A 17,574-nucleotide genomic window follows, 5' to 3' on the forward strand; every position below is an offset into this window, starting at 1 on the left:
GCAGAGAACCGTAGAGGGAAAGGGGGTCAGGGAGGTGAGTGAAATGAGTAAAGGGGGTCAATTGTATGATGCCCAGTGGTGACTAGACATATTGTGGTTATCACTTTGAAGTGTATACTAATACTGAATTACTATGTTTTTACACCTAACACTAGTATATTGTTATATCACAATTTTACCTCAATTGATAAAAAAACCTATATGGACATTTTGGCCTAGAAATTCTACTTTTGTAATTTAACCTACTGAAATGAAAGCTGCAATATGTAATGTTCATACACAATATTATCTCAACAGTGTTTATAGAGGCAAATACCTAAGGAAGAAAAAAAGAATAGAAGGGAGAAAACATCGTGATGACTAAGACATCTTTTATAATATGATCCCATTTATGTAAAATTATATGCATAAGAATGCATGAAGAGAGTAATGAAAAGAATATCACAAAATATTAATTGTGGTTATCTGAGGATATTGAATTTCCTTTGTGTTTTACTTCATACTTTTATGTATTATTAAAAGCTTATCAACAATCATGCATTGTAAAAACATATAGTAAAAATAATAAAGCTATTTTTCGTGTGGAAAATGAAGGAAAATCAAAAAAAAAAGGCTGAATATTTTATCAGGCCTAATATTATTTTATTTGCTATGTTCATGTGAACCATGTTTAATTCTATTCAACTCCATATATAATTACAGTTGGATCCAATCTTATAAAATGAGTAAGTAATCTTTAACCTGATTAATAAATACACCATTGTGATTCACCTTTCAAGGTCTTAAAGAACAGAGATAAAATTTCTAAAATAGTTGAATGTAGCCGAAGATGGCTTTACTTATCTGACAAAGAGAATGCTACCTAAGAATCTCACTCAGTATTTACTAAAAGAGTGAATGTATTCACATTCGTTCAAGACTTAACGTCTGTGCTTTTGTTGCTCTTTTGTTATTTAATATTCATTCTAAATTCTCCACAAGCATTTGTTTAGTAATTATTATGTTCATTGTTGTTAATAATAAATAATAGAGTAATAAGAACAAGGACTAATTTAAACATTTTATCAAACATTATTCTGAAGGCTTTATGTATATTTGCTCATTGAATCTTCACAGACACTACTACTCCCATTTTGCAGATGGTAACCCTGAGGCACTTAATTTTTCTAAGATTCTATAGCTACTGAGTTGCAGATTCAGGATTTGAGTTCAGGTGGTGTAACCCCAGAATCAAACTTCTTCTCTCTAATCATGTACTTCATCTCTGAGAATATAGAAATGTCAAAAAAATTCTAGACTGGATCATTCAACTGACACACCTTGATTTTATCTTCTTTGCTAAGATTTGTCCCATTTCTGCTTAGGCAGGACCAGAGCTGCGCAGTCCATTGAGGTGGTTGGTTTGGACGGGATATAGAACAAATTTGCAGCCAACAATATCCCATGCAAACCATATGAGTGAAGATAATTAACAGCAGAAAAACTAAATGGTGTCATGAATCTAGGGAGAAAGGGGACAAAGTCCGAAGCAGAAAGTCAGAGGCAGATATGAAGATAAATTTGAGAGAACAGGGATAGACTACCGTCAGGAGGAGCAGGCAGACATGTATGTCCATGTACACATAAATACAAACCAGAATAACAAGAGGGAACAAGAACTCAACTCAGGAAAGTTGCTGGGATGTACGTATTGCTTCTGGGTAATAGCAAGAATCAGAACAACAGGAGAAAGGCAGTAAGCATTACGGCTTCAGCAACAGTCTCTGGTTTTCCGAGGTACAACCTACTGTCTACATTTAGCCTAAAGTAGGAATTGGCTTTGGAGGGCAAGTGGTCTGAGAGAGGAGGTGGAATTGTCAACAACACTTGGAAGGGGTATAGAGTTGGAGAAACAACAAGCAAAACATGTTTTTCTATACATTTGACTTTTGTTTATTGTTAAAATATTTACTGAGTAGTATGTGTTAACTAATAAGCAAAAAAAAAAAAAAGAAGAAATGTCTACATTTCAACCACACAAAATTATTACTATCAAAAGGGCGTGTGAAATCTTGTACATTTAAAAAAATGCTATGAAACATTTCAAACACACAAAAGTAGAAAGATTAGTGTAATGCACTCTCGTCTACTCATCACTTAGCTTCAAAATTTTACTATTCGTTTCTTCTATTTCCTCCCACATTTTACACATACTCATGTACACATGCAAACACACTTAGAGACAGAAAGAACTGTCATACCATCAAGATATGTCGTAAATGTTCTTCTCATGATACTGTAACTATCAATTAATTGCCATGTTAATAAAAATAAATTTAAATCTTTTTTTTCTGACTTTATAACATTGCATTCTTTGCATATATCATATACATTATTTATTTTATTTATGATTAGCTTGTTCTGAATTTTTTAAATAAATAATGTTGCCCTGATACACAAACATACACACACTAAAAATATTTATCTTCTTGTTGCTGATATACATATGTGCTTGTGTATAAATACATGCTTATGTAAAATGTACACTGTTCCAATTATTTCCTTAGAATAAACAGTTAGACATGGAATTTCTAGGTCAAAGAGTAAGTCTATTTTTAAATATTTTAATATTTATTGCCAAATAACATTCTAAAAATTCCCTACTCTTTTACACTCTTACCAGCAGTGTATAGATAGGCATATTTTTCCATTGCTTCAGTAATACTGAGTAATTTAAATTCTTCATAAATTTTTTCAAGTTGATTATTTTAAGTGGTCTCTTGTTGCTTAGATGTATAATTCTTTGAATGTTACTAATATTAGACATTTTAATGTTTATGAGCCAAGCAACAACTTGCCAGGGTAAATGAGGAATGTGACTAAAAGTAAAAGGCTGATTTCATAAACAGCACATTTCTTTTTGTTTCCTAGATTGAATAATTTTATTTGTGTGTTTTTCTAGATATACTTCACAGAGGAAAAATGTGTACTCTTAAAATAATGTGTGTAATAGTTGAATTTTCTGAGAAAGTATGGATTGCTTTAAGGAAGATTGCTAGTAAAATGGATTAACTATACTTAGCATTCAAATCCACAGCCATTGAGGGTTATATACACTAAATGTGAATTTTTACCTGAATTCATTTTCTTGCTCTGTATTGTTGTCACTTCATGACTGGCTGTTTTGCATTTCAAAAGATGTATTATTTGAGTAGGTTATATAATGGTTTGATAGCTTATAAAATCTTAAAAACCAGCCACCGGAGCACTAAGTAAATTGCATCTATATATAACCTCATTTCAAAAAATAAAACAATGTGATAGTACAATGAAGTATGAAAAATATCATCTGGTCTAATGTCTGTGTTTTTATTTTCTGAAAGATAATTTATCTATGACTGCCAATGCATTATGCTGTGCAAAACTTTGTTATCAGTGTCAACTGGTACAGGGGAATTCGGCATGCTCAAATGTTTTTCTGAATAATGAAAATGCCAAAAATAGAATCTAGCAATGAAAGTAATCAGAGAAGGAATGATGGAAAGAGGGGAGCCTGGCGAATTGTTTTATATTTTGCATCGCTGAAGAGCCAAATGGTTTAACTGGATTTTATTTACAGAACCACCCACTGCAGGATTTTAACTAAGTCCCAAGTCAAATAGAGTATTGCCAAATGGAGTGGAACAGTGTCTAGACCAAAGCCCATTACCTTACCCAGGCGCTCCCTTGTGCCTTATCCTGTGGTGCTGCCAGACCTGTCTGTCATCCACACTTGTTTTCTGGAAATGTGCCTTCTTTATACTGGTTTAGAAACAATTTTACTTACAGTAAAATTGTACTCTACCTCTTTACTTACAGTAAAATTGTACTCTACCTCTTCCAGGTAGAGATTACCTAGAAGGGAATAGATAAGGGAATAGATAAAGGTACATGCTTGGGAAATGTTTTCGATTCTACTTTTGACTTTTTTCATCTAATCTAATCTAACATCAATTTGGCAGTCACATTTAATCAGTCTTATTCACTTGTCACATTTATTCTATTTTGAAGTATCCTATAATGACCATCTTGCTCATCAAAGGGAACCAAGAAAACCCATCCAACAAGTCTAACAAACACTAGTGACATATTTCACTGTTCAGTTTTAGGGAACATTTGCTGTAATATTATTTTAATCACCAGTCTTATAGAATGGCAACCTGGATTAAAGCATATAAATTTTGTAAAAGCAGATTGCTCAAAAAATATTTACTTTCTTCCTCATTTCTTTTAAAATTCTTCACTCAATATTCCAAAAGGACTCAACTTTCCTGTTCTTAGTTTCAAAATTTTGTGCTTTTTTTCTCTTCGTATTTTTTGCATCCCCTTCATTCCTATATTTGACATGTTTAAATTCTGGCAAAGAATTGGTTGCTAAATGGCCAAATTCTTCAGGAAAAGCTGTACTTTTGGTATTTCCTGACCAACGGGAAACATGTTGGACCATAAGTCTAGCCAGAAAAAACAAATGGCTGTTGAAAACGATCCACTCCAAATTTTTAGATCCAGAGTCTGGAGAGAGATTCTGAGCCTCAGGTTAATATCCAACATGTAGAATATATGTCAGAATGAAAGAAAATCTGCTAGGGCTTAATCTTCATCAGTTAAACCCAAAGAGTTGCCTGATAAAATATATGCATAATTGTATTCCAATTGGCTAACATTGAATGTTTTTATGAGGTTAAGTCACTTTTCTAAATACCTTTGCAATAAACCAGTTTTATGAACCAACGTCATGAAGGAATTGACTTTGGCATCTCTTTTGGGCTTCTATATCTTCTCATATCTCCTGTAAGGAATCTGGCTTGGATTTTCCCAACTAGCTTTCTCTGCTTCAATCTCCTTTCTATAGTCAGCTGGCTGTTTGGGTCTCTGGCTCAACTCTCACCCCATCTGACCCAGTTGGGAGCATCAAACAGCATCGGCTTTCTCTTGCTCTGGCCTCCTCCTCTGGAAACCTTCCAGTGTACCCACATTGCCCCTGGAATACAACAACATTAAAAATGTTAGGCTTGAAATAATTTTTGTGACGCAGTCAGAATTGAATGGAAAGAATACTTCCATTCCCAAAGTATTCTATGTTCTACTACACTTGCGTATGAGAAGAATGCACAAATGCAGGGGCTTAGACTAACCATGTTGTATCATTTTACATACAGGAGGGAGAGCTCTTTCAGCCTGTGAAATACTGCTGTGCCTCAGTGGTAGAGAGATCAGCTTTTGGTTTTTGCGTATAAGCCCCGTTACTGCATTGCGTGGCCTTGTTGAACAGAAGGTAAGTGTGACATTTTGATCTTCAGACAGTGTAGTCCTGAATTACCTTTAAGAACATTTTAGGCCTATGTATATTCAGAAAAAAAAGTTATCCCAAACTTTTAATTAGCTGTATCTAACTTTTAAGAGGAACGACAGTGAAAAATCAAGTGAGATGACCCTGGGTTACAAACTTACTGGTTCAGAAATTAGGCTCTGTAGAAATAGAAATATGCCATTTCCACCATCTACTAGCTGTGTGAATTGGAGGATATTATTTAACCTCTTGTAATTTCCATTTATCAACAAAATGGGTATAACATTTGCCTTTAATTGTGGTATTAAAGGCAGTAATCCATATGAAGACTCAAGAGCATGGCCTTCTTACGTGCTGTGGAAGGCGTCACTATTGGTTGTAGTAGAGTTGGCTGTGTGTGGGAATTGCAGTGAATCACAATTACTTTATCTTCCTCTACCATCTTGGTCCCCAGGTCCCATCCCTGCTTTCATTAGATACACGGGTATTGTCAAGAGTGGGTAGTAGACTATAGTTTTGTATATCTCTTAACTTGGATCTTTTTTGTATTCTACATAATGGGTTTTGTTCGGAGTACTTTAAACTTCTTTTATGTAAGGCCTCACAGAGCTGTCGAATGCTTCAAGTTCTCGCTCTCTTTTGGATCTTGCCAATGTTTCGTGAGCAGCATTTTTGTTTCTTTTTTCTTTTTTCCCCAGAATATATGGCTTCTCATTCTATGGCATCAATTTTATACTTATTGTTATATTCTTTTCTTTCTCCTTTTCCTTTCATCATTCTCTATTTATTATTCTGTTGATGAAAGTTTTGGTTCCCTCTCTCTTCAGAATTGTGTTACTTCTGCTTTCCTTTTCAATATAATTCTGTGTATTATATCTGAAAATATTCATTTTCTGCTTCAACTTCTCCTTGACTATGACCAATAGCTAGTAAAAGTTCTTATTCTCAAAAGGAAAAAGACATCATAGCCTAAAAACTATAGACTAATGACTTGAATTTATCTCAGCAAGATTCTAGAGTACATTATTAAAAGGATAATAATTGAGCACTTAAGAAGAAAACCAGTATGAAGTATCAGATTGAATTCATTTAGAATAAGTCATGGTGGATATAGTTAATTTCTTTCCTTGATGAAATCATTAAACAGATTATCAGTTAATATATTAAGCATGACATATATGGACTTCAACAAGCAATTTAACAAGATTTCTCAAAAAAAATTTTTTTTTAAGAAATTGTTTTTTAAGAGCGGTTTTAGATTTACAATAAAATGGAGAAATGGTACAGAGATTCTTCGTATACCTCTGTCCACACACATACATATCTCCCCCTTATCAATATTACTCATTGATATTAAATACCTACATTGACAAGTCATAATCACTCAAGGTCCATAGTTTACCTCAGAGTTTACTCTTGGTGTTGGTGTACATTGTATGGGTTTTGGCAAATGTACAATGACATATATCCATCATTACATATCATACAAAGTGTTTTCACTGCCCTAAAAATCCTGTGCTTCACTAATGCATCCCACGCCCACTCCCAATCTCTAGCAACCATGGATTTTTTTACTGCCTTCATTGTTTTCCCGTTCATATAGTTGGACGCATACAGTGTGTAAACTTTTGAGATTGGCCTCTTTACCTTAGTAATATGTATTTAAGTTTCTTCCATATCTTTTCATGGCTTGGCATCTCAGTGTGTTTTAGCACGGAATAACATTCCCTTGTTTGGATGTACCATGGTTTATGTATCTTCTCAGCTACTGAAGAATATCTTCGTTGCTTCCAAGTTTTCGCAATTATAAATAAAGCTGTTATAAGCATCTCTGTGCAGGTTTTTGTGTGGAGATGATTTTTAATTCCTTTGGGTACATACCAAACAGTGAGATTATTAGATCATATAGTAGTATGTTTGCTTATGTAGGAAACCGCCAACTGTCGTCCAAAAGGGCTGTACCATTTTGCCTTCCTACCAGCAATGAATAAGAGTTCTTGTTGCTCCACCTCCTCGTCAGCATTTGGTGTAGTCACTGTTTCAGATTTTGACCATTCTACTAGATGCAGAGTTGCATTTCATTGCTATTTTAATTTGCATTCCCCTGAGGCCATACTGGTGTATCAGTCACATAGAATCCATTGATAGTGCTGTTCACATCATCTCCATCTTCCTGATTTTCTGCCTCTAGTCTAGACAACTGTAGTCATCTTTTAAGGGATGTGTCATCATTGGCTCTGGTTCCTATCACATTAGATTTCCAATCTACAGCCAGTTTCATGTTTTTAAGATACATAACTCTTCATTTCAACCCAATGTTTAAAATATTTTAATGCTTTCCATTGCTTTTAGCTTAAAAATGAATGTCCTTACCTTTGCTCAATGTTTCTCCCTTGGGGAATCCTTCCGTGGGATTCCTGACTAGATCAGATTCCCTGTAGTCTGTGTTGTTAACTCACAATCCCGTCCTCCTATGAGTTCAACTGCAGCTGTGCTGGACAATTTCTGTGCACAGTATCTCCTCCCATCTCAAGTTCCTGCATCTTTTGCTTGTCTCCTTGAAGGATTGCTTGGGTGCCACTTGCATCCCTGAAGTTTGCCCCCTTAGGAAAACCTCAACCAGTGAAGAACAATAGTTGGTGGATAATACCCCATCTCCCCCATACATTAGTAAGACACTTCTGATTTCTATTTTACAGAGTCCTTTAATCCTTTAAAAGTTCTCTAACAGGAATGAGTTTCAGTTGTCCACAGAAGTTGCCCACTTACAAAACCATTCTTTATTAAATTTTTCTTTCCCTAGATCACTTTCTCTACTATCTTACTTGTGCTTCTGGGATCAATCCTCAAATAAACTTCCTGCATCTGAGTTCTTATTTCAGAGTCAGCTTTGGAGGAACCCAAAGTATGTCATCCCCTCAGTTTACCCTCTCACATGATGACCATGTACTTCTATTTCATAGCATATTTAGAATTTGTATTCATATGGATGCACAGAAAGAGGCTTGGAATAGTGTTCACCCAATAGTCAGTTGTGGGAGATGTGATTTTTACTCTCAGTATTGCTTTCTTTTTTCTTTTATAGGCATTATAATTTTAATAAAAAACAATGGCATAAAATTTTTTCCAGAGCCATAAAAATTAATAAAATGATGCATTTTTCTATTAATAAGAATTTCTGTAGAATATAAACTTCTCGTTTAAATAACTTTATTTTATATTACATACTTGTTTACTATATTATTCGTATAGTGACTGAAGGAAATGGCTTCATTACTTTTGGTAGTGAGAATATTTAATTACCATAAGCCTCAAAAGGGTACCTTTATTTTCCTTTTATGAGGTTTTGCTAAAGTAAAAAATGAAAGATGTAGGTGTCTAAAGAGAGAGTATTTTTGTCATACTTGATTTTCTTAAAATTGATTTACTATGTCATTTGGTCTTTATTATGAAGTCCAAAGCAGAAAGCAACTAATTATCTTGGTGTCTGTATTTTATAGTTCAATGGTTAGCATTTTATAGCCACTTTTTGCCGCTATAAACAAACATTTTAAAGAGGAAGGAATGCAGCTATATTTAGACAATGTAGTGTTGAAGTGTGGCCCTGAAGCTAATATGAGATTAATGACTTTTCCTCCTTCTTCTTGACTGAAGGTAAAGTAAAAATAGAAAATGGAAAGAATTTAATACAGTCAGTATGACCCCAATAGAAACTCAGAATGCCATTTCAGTTAAATTATCAATGTAGAACGATGTTATCTTTGCCAATAATAAGGTCGTCACACATAAATCTCTGATTTGTAAAATAGAATATTTAAAGAGAAGGGGGTCCATATGAGCTTCAGAGAATAGGTATTTACAGACCACAGATTTTTAAAGTGGCTTTTTAATCAATAGACAATGCAAGTCTTCTTTGGTTAAAAAAAATGTTTCATTGAAAGCATGGAAAAACTTTCTTATTCATTTGGACCCTAAAAGATTACTTCATAATAAATCACTAAGAGTATTATATTATAGAAATACAAGGTCCTGGAAGAAACTCTGGAGTCAGAAGATATGGGTCTAGTAATAAATCAAATGCATTTTCATTCTGTTCAATTTTTAAAGATTAAAAATATTAATATTTTATGTTGGGAGAGGTTGGTACAGTGAGGATTCTCGTTAATATCTGGGGGCCTTATACACAGAGGAAAACCTTAGTGTGCCTTCTCTTCTACTTAGAAATTTTTCTCTTTTAGAAAAGGAAATGGAAAAGTGCCCGAAGACCTAGACATGAGAATGTTCCCATAGTCTGGCTTATTACAATGAACATTTCATTTTAAAGAAAAGAACTCGAACATTCAACCATAGAAGAGTTAAATAAATAATGATACATCTATGTAATAATATGTTTATTAGCCTTTAGAAATAATAAACAAATAGTATTGTCAGAAAAATGTTTATGATCTATTATTAAGTGGAAAAGTATGTTTCCAAATATGTAAAATATAATGCCATGTTTAACACATATAAATGTATTTGAATATGTAGATAAAATTTGAATGATATATACAGAATTATAAACAGTGATTGACTTAGTATAATAGGACTACCATGTTCTTTTTTCCCTCTGTATTTTTAGCTATCTGTATTTTCTATTTTTTCTACAATAACAATCCATTATTTCTAACATACAGGGAAAATAAAAGTTACACAAATAAGACACAATTCAACTACCAGGGGTGCCAAAAATATGTATACAAGTGGACACTTTGGTCAACGTTGCTCAAGCAGTAGTACGCCGTAATCAGAAGTGTCTGGACATTGATGGTAACCACTTTGATCACCTCTTGTAATGGCAGACGTCAAACGTGACTTGTATTCATCTTTTGTTATCGGTATATATTGAGTATTACAATTTTAATACAGTTTTCCTTTTTTAATATGTGTATACTAGTTTTTGGCCCCCTCTGTATTTATATTTGTGAAATATTATACAAGTCAGTTTCCGCTTTTCATACTATAGTGAAAATTAACTGAAAAAGCACATGTGAAAGCTTGACAAAGATTGAGCATTTAATAAATGTGTAATAAATTTGACCTTCCTGGAATATAATCCCAAGTAGTGCCTCTGCCACAATTTAGGAGTGTGACATTGGGCAAATTATTTAACTTCTTTGGGTTCTATTTTATTCATGGGTAATATTAAGGACGTACACTGATTCTGAGGCTTCTCTTCCTCAGAATTTGTTTTCAACATATTTAAAGCACATGTGTTTGGATTTAAAGAAATGTGTGTACCTTGGTAGGAGGGGAAACAGAAAAGATGGGTGTAGGTTTCTATCAATTTGTAAAGATGTTCAACACTAAAATCACCAACATATCCCTGCCTAAAGCCTGTGAGTGATATTCCAAGTGTGAAATATGGGAAAGAAGTTTGCCAGACCATCCTAGAAAAGAGTGAGGCCCGTATAACTCAACTATTGCATCCCCTTAAAAGGTGGCTGTACTTCTGGCTACTTCCATGGGTCCATTGTAATAACATTAAAGGCAGACATTTCAAAATTTAACCTTAATGATATTCAGAAAGTAGAAGTAAATTCCAGTTCTCCATGGTTAGTACCCAAGGAAGATTCCCAAGGTAGTCACCGTAATTATTCTTCCCAAAAGAGAAGCCACGTAGGTTGATAATTACAACATCTCCTAATCCTGAGTAGCTTGAATATACTTTCTGTTCTTGGTTCCTGAACTGATTTTCAAAGGAAAGAATGGAAAATATGTTCGATCTTTGGCATCAGAAATCTCTAGCTCTTCAGTAAGATTTAGATAAATATTGCATTCTTAGTCAACATGAAACCATTTCAGTGGAAAGAAAGGACCAGTGAAGGAGAACGGGTGTAACAAGAATATGAATTCTAGGAGTTCCAATGGAAACAGGTCGTGGCTACCTGTACTTGTGTCCAAATTAAACATGAAGAGGAAGTGATAATATGATGAATGAAACATTCCTAAACCGGCAGTCAGGAAACTTGGTTTCTAGCCCTGTATTTCCCACGAACTCTGTAACTTTATGTGAGTGTAATATAACCTCCATGAACCTGTTTCTGTCTCTAGATAAATAATGACTTCACACTATGTATTTTTTCTATGGCTAATGTAACACATAAGACTTGATGACTTAAAATTACAGACATTTAGTCTCTCATAGTTCTGAAGGCCACAAGGCAGAGATGAATTTAACTGGGTCAACATTAAGTTAGCAGAGCCACACTTTCTCTGGCAGCTCTAGGAGGGAATCTGTTCCTTGTGTTTTTTAACTTCTACTGGTTGCCAGCATTCCTTGACTTGTGGCTCCATACTAAAATCTCTGCTTCCATCTTCACACTGACTTCGTGTGTGTGTGTGCGCGCGCGTGCGCATGTGCATGTGCATGTGTGAAATCTTACTCTGTGTCCCTTTCATAAGGATGTATATGATGGCCTTTAGGGCCCACCCAGATAATTCAATATACTGTATTTTGCTGTGTACAATATGCTCCCGTGTATTAATATAATGCACACTCACGTTTTTGGCCCAAGCATTGAGGGAAAAAAAATCTTTTAATTTTTTAATTCAAATTTACATGTGTTTATATTTAGGTACTTGTTTTTTGTATTATAAAGGAATTTTAGCATTTATTTCTTTATTATTACACTTTTAACTCGTAAGTATAAGTAAAAGAATTAAAAACATTTATATAGATACAGAATTAATACTACCTATATATAATGCGCATTCCTACTTTTCCCTCACAAATTTTGGCAAAAGGGTGTCCATTATACCTGGCAAAATATGGTAATCTCCCCCCCTCAAGATCCTTGATTTAATCAGATCTCTGAAGACCTTTCTTACATAAAAGGTAATAGTTACAGATTCCAGGAGTTGACATACTACACACTACTTGGTTGACCAGGTCCAGGTTTATAATTCAGTAATTCTTTGGAGTTAAGCATCTTGTTTTTCAAAATTTTGTTGAGTCCTAGTGACAGAGTGAGAAATTAAACAGAGCTCCTCAGCTTCGTTCTACTTCTCTTTTAACCGCAAACAATCTATTTCTGATAAGAGATATGAATATGATAATTTCTTGTAAAAATGTAACATAGTCCTTTAGTTATATTGAAGAATATTTCAAAGAGATATGAATATGATAATTTTTTTGTAATAATGTAACAGTCCTTTAGATATATTGAAGAATATTTCAAAAGAGCATTCTAAACATATTCTTGCAGAGAAAATAATGTAAACAGCCTATCAAATATCTAAGTCAAAAAGTATTTTAAAAAGTTTTTAAAAATAAAAATAATGAGATGTTTTTGCAACTTTGCCACCAGATTTTAACAGCATGAGTGTACAAAAATTAGGAAAAGACCATAATATGTTTTGACAACAATAAAGAGCCCTCTAAAGTGAAATACACTAAAATAAGTTATGAATTTAGGCCTTTGTTTCAATTAGAAAATGTAATCCCAGAAGATCGATAAAAATATTATCTTTTAAAAATCTTTATAGGCTCCTTTGTTTTTATGCATCTGAGAAAGAATAGTAAATGGAAAATTTGGTAGCATAGTGCAATTTGAAGATCAATCTCTCTCCAAGGGCAAATGAAGGAATCTAGAACTCTTAGAAGTGATTTCCTGAGACTCTTCCAGATAACATGACTGATGGATGAGGTTGAATTCAATGGAGATTCAATAGAGCATTCAAAGCTATAATGCAAGTGGAATAGGATTCATTAATCATTCAACTGGGCTCTGAACTCAGGGCAAAGGCAGTGAGGTCTAAGACTTATCAACATTCAGTCTTAGGCTTGGAATGTTTTAAAGTGATTTCCATGAAGTATAAAATATTTTAACTAAATAGTATATTACTACCACTGCCATCGTCCCAAATTTAGAATAATGAGTCATTATTCTAATGGTAATTTTCAGGTGTGGAGAGTGGAAAAAGGCATTTAACATTGAATGTGATGTTCTATTCTCCCCTACCCCTAACACAGTCTCTTTTCACAGCCTTGAATAATAAATATTCATTCATTTACTCATGCAATATTAATGGAGTGACAACTCTACAACATAGAAAACACTGGGGATAGTTAGACTTCATCTTTGGCCTTACATATTCCCAACTAATCAAGGTAGGCAGGCAAATAAAACAAAGACTACAACAAAATTATGGGTTCTGAACAGTTACGAGTGGAGTGATTAAGTCTACTGGAGGAAAAGTAATATAATGTATATGGTGAGAGTATTCCAAGTTAGGTGGGATAATATGTGAATAAGTGCAGAGATTAGAAATGTAGGATAGTAAGGCAACAATATGTTTTTCCCTTGAATATTGGAGTTAAGGAAGGGATTTTTAAAAAGGGGGTTGTATTTTTAATGTTGAGAAATTTTGAAAATCTCACATCAAACGACCATTTAATTCAATAAAGTATGAAGTTTTCTACTAAATGTAATAGAAAATGAAATTGGACTGATGTTTACAGAAACACAGAAAAGAATCTAAACAGTGTATAATGGAATCCATGGACAAGGAAGCAGGGACAGCGCAATCCATGCCATGCGAAAAGAAAGGATTACTAAGCAACAATGAGGATCCAACTTAAGAATTTTAACTGTGTAGTAGAAAACAATAGAATTGGGGCAGTGTTTAGGGCAGATATAATAAATATTAGAGCTTTCGCAGTTCTAGGGATTGGAAAGTTTAGAAACCTAAAGGTTTGGTAAAAGATGAATGGATCAGGCAGTAATGTGGACATCAAACTAACTGACTGCAACCAATGCTGGGAGAGAAGAGGTTGAATGGAAAAAAAGAGTAAGAAAAGGAATAGCAACCTAGGAAAACAGGGTGAGGTTAATTAACTGAAATCATAATCAAAGTAGAGACAAGTACAGTTGTTCAAAATGATGGGGAGAAGTGAGAATGCAGGTGGATGTATCCAGAGAAGGTGATTGCAGAGGGGTTTCAAGAATACATAGCTTTTTTCATTAAGTAGTTTGAGACACTGAAGATAATTGAAGCTTTGCGGCTAAGATAAGAAAATGTGTTTATGTTAAAATTATTGAGGGTAACAGAGGTTAAGAGTTGAGTGGATAATGAAATGCCTGGCACTGAATTCACTGAAGATAGTGAGGAGCTTTCATGGATGTCAATAGCCATTTTTAAACATTGGGCTAGTGCTGAGAAGGCATTCATTTCTTCTACAAATATTTATTGCCTACCCTGTGTCTGGCACACTTCTGTAGTGAACAAAAATATACAAAGTTCCTGCTGTCATAGAATACGCATTCTACTTGGAGAGAAAATAAGCAAATGAACAAACAAAATATGTCAGGTCATGAGAAGGGCTATGAAAAAAAAGAAAGAGGTTTATTATATTATGATGTATAAGCTTAGGGAAGGAATCAAATAAGGGATAACATTTTACATTGGAGGTGAGAGGGAAGAAAGCCATGTTGATATCTATCTATAGGAAGGGTGGTTTAGCCTAAGAGGAAAGCAAGTGCAAAAACCCAGGGGCAGGAACATGATTAGAATGTATGAGTAACAATAAAGAGGCAAATGTGATTGGTGTAAAGAATGCTTAGTGGTGGAGACAGCAGTGGAGTTTGATAAGGGAGAGAGCAGGGGAAGAGTTTATTGGGCTTTTAGGCCAAGATAACAGGTATTACTGTAAGTGAAATGGAAATTTGGCAGTCTAATTGATAGACTGTAGGAAAGAAAAGGGTGAAAATAGGGAAAGCAGTTAGTAAAGTCATTTACTAACCCGTTGGCCAATTTTGGTGGCTTGAGCATGGTAAAGATGAAAAGACACGGTTAGACATCCAACCCTTGACATCCTTTTTAAAGAGCATTTACTTTAGAAACATGACCCTTTGAGACGTAAATCTTCGACAACCCAGAAATGTCTTTCTCAAGGACCTAGGAGAAATCTCTTTGAAATGTAATCCTCCAGAAAGATAGCACCTGTTTCTCCTAGTCTCTGTGGTATGGTAGGAGCCTAATTGAAATAAGCACCAGTTACCAAAACTGATGGCTCATCTACATGGATGAAACTCACCCCCATGGTTAACAACTCTCCTTCCTTTTGTTTCAACAGAGTTGAGTTCAATCTCTCCCCACTATTGCAATAGTATTACATAAAGCCTTCCTTGCCAGTTTAACTGGTCTGATGTGATTTTTCTTTTACAGTTGTCTATTAGATATCTAAATCAAAATATCAAGGTATGAAAATATATAAGCCTGGAGTTCCCAGGAGAGGTTCAGGCAAGAAGTATAAATTTAGAAACTTTCTGGATAGGAATAATATTTAACTCTGTAAGACTGAAGGTGATCACCTGGGTTAGTGGAATGAGTCCTGCAATATTCCAATGTTTAGACATGTGGGATCTGTAAAAGAATTATCAAAGGAGACTGAGAAGGGGCATCCAGTGAGGTTTGGTGAAAAATATTGGTGCTCGCAGGTCAAGTACAGAAATGTTTTACAAGTAACGATCTGTATCAAATGATTCTGATTGGTCAAATTGGTTAACTGATAAATGATCGGAATTTCAGTGGAGAGGCAGGTATATAATTCTGAATGGAGTGGGAGTAAGAGGGCATGGGAGGAGAGGAAGGAGAAGTTGTGACTTCAAAAGCTCTGCTTGAGAACATTTACTAAAAGGAGAGCAGAGAAATGGAGCAGAAACTTTGAAGGACTATAGATTCAAGAGAAGGTTACTTTAACATGGCATATATTTGTATACTAATAGAAATAAACCAGTATGGAGAAAAATGATGATGTAAGAGAAAAAATAGGCCATAGCAAGAACAATGATGTGACCAGTGCTCCTCAAAATTGTCAAGGTCATCAAAAATAAGAAAAGTCTGCGAAACTGTCACAGACAAGAGAAGCCAAAGGAGACATGATGATTAAATACAATGTGATATCCTGGATAGGATCCTGAAACGGACAGAAAGAAAAGGACATTAGGAAGAAAAAATTAGTAATGAAATCCAAAAAAGCATGAGGTTCAGTTAATAATAACGTATCCATACTGGTTCATTAGTTATGACAAATGTACCATAGTAATGTCAGACCTTGACAATGTGGGAGACTGGGTACTGGGTATACAGGGTCTCGATGTATTATCTTTGCAACTTTTCTGTAATTCTAAAACAATTCTAGAATTAAAAGTTTATTTTGATAAATGCAGATGCTTGGGTAGTGGGGCAGAAGAACCAGCATTTTTAAAAATCGAGGTACAGTTTACACACAGTGAAATAGTAAGATCTTACTTGTCCATTCAATCAGTTTTTATGAATACAGATCAAGATATAGAGCATCTCTATCACCCAAGAAAGCTTCTTATGCCTCTTCCCAGGTAGTAGTGCCCTTTCAGAAGCTGATTTTATAGCCATAGGTTAGTTTTGCCTACTCTAGAAATTCATAGTATGTACTTTTTTTGTACCTAACTTCTTTCAGTACATTTGTGAAATTCATCCATGTTGTTAAATATATCAGTTGTTTGTTTCTTTTTATTGCTGAGTAGATTTCCACTTTATGAATGGACTACAATTTTTAAAAAAATTCTGCCATTGATGAAGAATTATTTTTAATAACCGCAGAAGTGATTCTGATGCAGGTGGTCCACAGATGCCATTTTGAGAAACATTACTGTAAAGAGAAGATGCTTACTCATTATCTCTTAGTTAATAAATCCTTCCAAGCATGAAAAGATAACTGAGTTTCTACGAACCTTAATACCTTGATACACAAATAAATGTGTCAAGCCTATCTCACTACACAGATAAAGCTGAAAAATTAACAACAATAGTCTCATTAAACAGCAAGATATATTAGAATGTCTACATCCATGACAGAAATAATTTGTAGCCAAAAAGGTCTCATTTTTCTTTAGTTAGTGGATGGTGTTGATTTGATTATTGTCCTTCAGAGGCGGATGAGAACAAAGGATGAATACAGGCAATGTCTGAATACAGCGATGTTTTGTAGATGGCAATAGATGAATGGTTTGGCCAACCCCAATGACAAGGAAACCTTTTGAGTTTCTGCAGCATCATGCATTAGACATAATATGTACACTGTACTGAGTGTTTACATGAATGATGTGGGAAAGGTAACAGCTTGGTAACTGCAGGTAAGAAAAATAAAAAGACAGTTGGAAGGAATACATGTCTGAATTCAGAAAACAGGAAGCAACAGCAGCTAAGATGCAGGCCAGTTGCTCACAGCTCTCTGGGGTGCA

Source organism: Rhinolophus ferrumequinum, chromosome 20, assembly GCF_004115265.2.
Source record: "Rhinolophus ferrumequinum isolate MPI-CBG mRhiFer1 chromosome 20, mRhiFer1_v1.p, whole genome shotgun sequence".
NCBI classification, from domain to species: Eukaryota; Metazoa; Chordata; class Mammalia; order Chiroptera; family Rhinolophidae; genus Rhinolophus; species Rhinolophus ferrumequinum.